The 4,470-nt window shown below is 44.3% G+C and overlaps 1 protein-coding gene across 2 annotated transcripts in view; it reads left to right on the top strand.

The window, feature by feature from the left end:
• Positions 1–369: 369 nt before the first annotated feature.
• Positions 370–4,470, top strand: part of LOC112074412 (transcription factor MafG-like) — a 53,780-nt gene continuing 49,679 nt past the window's right edge. The window contains exon 1 of one of the 2 annotated variants that reach the window (XM_024141596.2): positions 370–502. The gene's annotated coding sequence lies outside the window, so the exon portion shown is untranslated. Of the gene's footprint in view, positions 503–867; positions 1,109–4,470 lie in introns of those variants that run through there. The other variant, XM_024141594.2, reaches the window with a different exon arrangement.

The raw sequence follows: 4,470 nt of genomic DNA, 5'->3' as shown, positions 1-4,470 counted from the left end.
TGACGTTGTAACTCAGGTATTTGGAGAAACCGATACAAATCTTTATATTCTTAAATAGTATGGTCTCATCCACTATTAGATCTTGTTTGCGGACAGAGTAAAGAAAACATTCAGATAGATAAAAATAAGTTTCAAGAGGTTTTGTTTTCAAAAACATTTAACATCCAAAAGTGTCCATATTTGCAAAATCAACCATATGCGTTACAACACGCTCTTTTTTCCTTTTTACAGATACGTTGCAACATCATGCAAGAGATTGCGCACATGAAAAATATGATTTTTAGTGTCCTTCTGTTGATACTTCATGAATGAACCCACGTGACAAACATGACGCCTGGCTCCGCGATACAAGGGATGTAGAGAAAGGAATCAACAAGGAGAGCACGAGTGGGATTTAAAACGTATGCGCTTGTCTGTCAGTCACAATTGTAGCAGCTACATTCAAGTTGGCCATTTTTTTACACTATAGAGACGTTAAGAACTATAGAAAACACAAAGTTTGGTGAGTTGAAAGGCGATATTTGTTGTTATGCTGAGTGTGCGTGCATTCATTACCTCCGATATGCTGAGCGTTGCTTGCTCAATGCGTGTCTTCTATGCTGTAACTAGCTAGCCAGCCTGTAAACTAATTTGTCAGGTTTCCAGCAGCTGGCTGAGCTCAGCTCACTATCAAGTAATTTATATTCAAGTAATTTATTCTAGTATACGTCTCAACTTTTGTTATCCTAGAATTTGTCCCCCAAAAAAGCGTATCTTGAAATTTCCTAACTAGCTGAGTATGGGGATTCCCTTGCTTGTTCAGCAGGCGGGAGTCTGTAGGCTACTACACATATACTGCTATTTAGTCACGCGCAAGCAGTGGTGTAGTGTAGTAGTGACAGCTTGGCGGTTGTCGAGAAATAMATGTGTAACCAGATATAGGTGGCWTCTGCYWAATGGATAGCCTGCAATCCAACTGCTTATTTAGCTTCTTGTAGTTTGCCTAGTCATGCACATAYTGTAACTGGGTCTGGAGCTGTTCAAACCTGCTGCTTCATATCTGTGCGAGCGTGCCTTGCAGAGCTGAGGGAAGCGCGAGCCGAAGCAACGGTTGTCGGAGCGCGATCAGGTTGGTGGCTTAATTTGTGACATAAATCAGCACGATAAAACAAGGAYTCGACAGTATTTTGTGATACAATATATATATATGTGCACAGCTTAGTGATTGATAGCTGCAAGTTTGCATTGCTCAACAGTCGATTGCTTGGCATTTCCAATCGTGTTCGATGGCGGTAGAGGTTAGCAAACTGGTTCACCTGCCGAAGTCATTTAGCCAATGGTTACGTTGTCACCACCCGCGATGTCTTATCAAGCCTCGGCTGTCAATGTTCAGTGTTTACACACCAGGATAGCTAACCTTACACATTGTACGTTTTGTTTGATGTTCGTAGATAAATGCCATCTAGGAATTTTTATCACGTTGCTGAATCATCACAATGATGTATTTGGACGTCTGAGAAGGAAACCACCCGAAACATGGCCCCACCAGCGGACAAAGGTCTGGGCGGATAAGGATGGATGATATTTATCAGCGAGCCGTCTGTCGTCATCCTAGAGATTATGTGTAGTGAAATGGTCAAGTGTTGATTTGCAGTCCTCTTGTTGCTCGTGGAATGATGGGGATGAACATAAATCATCCAATTTGCCTTGTTCTCTGGCTGCAATGCATTCTGATGAGGAGAAATGGATCAGATTTCTCTATTGCAATGCTCTCTTTAGGATCCATCAGCAAGCAGTCAAGTGTGCTATCATACAATTCTAAAATCTAGTATTCTAAGAATACTATTAAAAAAAGTAATTTAATAGGATTTCTTTGTGTGCTATATGCTGTATCTATTATATTGACCAAAATGTATTACATACATAAAGAATCCACACTGTTTTCAGCCTGCTTTGCTATTCGCCATGTCAAGTAATGTTAAACTGGGTCACATTTAGATTAAACCCGCCGTTCTGTAGTGAATGCCTTTTGTTTCAGAAAATATAATCCAGCACTATCAATCACTGCTGTATAGGTTTTTATGTTGCTTGAATAATGTTAGCCAATATGCTTTGGACATGGGATGTACATGGGATGATTTGGTGGCATATAGGCTAATCTAATACTGATGTCCTTATTTTAGGTAATGGTGGTTAATTTGTGTTACATGTGGTTAATTTGTGTTACATGTAGCTGTTTTTTGATTGGTTGCCAGCAACTCCTAATGATGCACTTTGAATAGCTTTTACTATAAGTGCCATGGTGCTATTTTAGTGGTGGGCAGTGAAAATATGCTTTTGCCTTTTTTGTTGCTCAGAGGCTGAGTTACTTACTTACTTCTCAGTAGGGCTGGGCGGTTTGGCCTAAAAATCCACAGCAGACACCAGTAAAACAGGAGTATTAATGAACACTGATTCTGGAAAACGAATGGTCAGTTTGTCACGTGGAACCGCTAGCAGCATCTTAGCCAGACCGTTATACTCGCTGTCTAGTCTGTTTTATAATACCACGTACCGTTAGCAGCATCTTAGCCAGACCTTATACTCGCTGTCTAGTCTGTTTTATAATACCACGTACGCGCTAGCAGCATCTTAGCCAGACCGTTATACTCGCTGTCTGGTCTGTTTTATAATACCACGTACCGCTAGCAGCATCTTAGCCAGACCGTTATACTCGCTGTCTAGTCTGTTTTATAATAACCGTACCGCTAGCAGCATCTTAGCCAGACCGTTATACTCGCTGTCTAGTCTGTTTTATAATACCACGTACCGCTAGCAGCATCTTAGCCAGACCGTTATACTCGCTCTCTGTGTCTGTTTTATAATACCACGTACCGCTAGCAGCATCTTAGCCAGACCGTTATACTCGCTGTCTAGTCTGTTTTATAAAATGTGCAATAAGCTTAAAACACAATTATATTAGAATTGGCAACTCATTCTCATTGTGAGAAATAAGGTAGGTCACATGATTTCAATGTCTAAACCAGTGGCCAGGCTAGCATGCTGTTCAAAACGTTGGAGACGGACAGAAGGGAACAAAGTGGCCAGGCTAGCATGCTGTTCAAACATTTGGAGACTGACAGAAGGAACAAAGTGGCCAGGCTAGCATGCTGTTAAAACAGTTGGAGACGGACAGAAGGGAACAAAGTGCCAGGCTAGCATGCTGTTCAAACAGTTGGAGACGGACAGAAGGGAACAAAGTGGCCAGGCTAGCATGCTGTTCAAACATTTGGAGACGGACAGAAGGGAACAAAGTGGCCAGGCTAGCATGCTGTTCAAACAGTTGAGACGGACAGAAGGGAACAAAGTGGCCAGGCTAGCATGCTGTAAAAGTTGGAGACGGACAGAGGGAACAAAGTGGCCAGGCTAGCATGCCTGTTCAAACAGTTGGAGACGGACAGAAGGGAACAAAGTGGCCAGGCTAGCATGCTGTTCAAACAGTTGGAGACGGACAGAAGGGAACAAGTGGCCAGGCTAGCATGCTGTTCAAAACGTTGGAGACGACACGAAGGGAACAAAGTGGCCAGGCTAGCATGCTGTTCAAACAGTTGGAGACGGACAGAAGGGAACAAAGTGGCCAGGCTAGCATGCTGTTCAAACAGTTGGAGACGGACAGAAGGGAACAAAGTGGCCAGGCTAGCATGCTGTTCAAACAGTTGGAGACGGACAGAAGGGAACAAAGTGGCAGGCTAGCATGCTGTTCAAACAGTTGGAGACGGACAGAAGGGAACAAAGTGGCCAGCTAGCATGCTGTTAAACAGTTGGAGACGGACAGAAGGGAACAAAGTGGCCAGGCTAGCATGCTGTTCAAACAGTTGGAGACGGACAGAAGGGAACAAAGTGGCCAGGCTAGCATGCTGTTCAAACAGTTGGAGACGGACAGAAGGGAACAAATTGGCCAGGCTAGCATGCTGTTAAACAGTTGGAGACGGACAGAAGGGAACAAAGTGGCAGGCTAGCATGCTGTTCAAACAGTTGGAGACGGACAGAAGGGAACAAAGTGGCCAGGCTAGCACGCTGTTCAAACAGTTGGGACGGACAGAAGGGAACAAAGTGGCAGGCTAGCAGCTGTTCAAACAGTTGGAGACGGACAGAAGGGAACAAAGTGGCAGGCTAGCATGCTGTTCAAACAGTTGGAGACGGACGAAGGGAACAAAGTGGCCAGGCTAGCAGCTGTTCAAACAGTTGGAGACGGACAGAAGGGAACAAAGTGGCCAGGCTAGCATCGCTGTTAACAGTTGGAGACGGACAGAAGGGGAACAAAGTGGCCAGGCTAGCATGCTGTTCAAACAGTTGGAGACGGACAGAAGGGAACAAAGTAGCCAGGCTAGCATGCTGTTCAAACAGTTGGAGACGGACAGAAGGGAACAAAGTGGCCAGGCTAGCATGCTGTTCAAACAGTTTGGAGACGGACAGAAGGGAACAAAGTGGCCAGGCTAGCATGCTGTTCAC

Source organism: Salvelinus sp. IW2-2015, unplaced genomic scaffold (assembly GCF_002910315.2).
Source record: "Salvelinus sp. IW2-2015 unplaced genomic scaffold, ASM291031v2 Un_scaffold2622, whole genome shotgun sequence".
NCBI lineage: Eukaryota > Metazoa > Chordata > Actinopteri > Salmoniformes > Salmonidae > Salvelinus > Salvelinus sp. IW2-2015.
The sequence above is the reverse complement of the archived record's forward strand: the minus strand, read 5'-3'. Positions and strand labels throughout refer to the sequence as shown.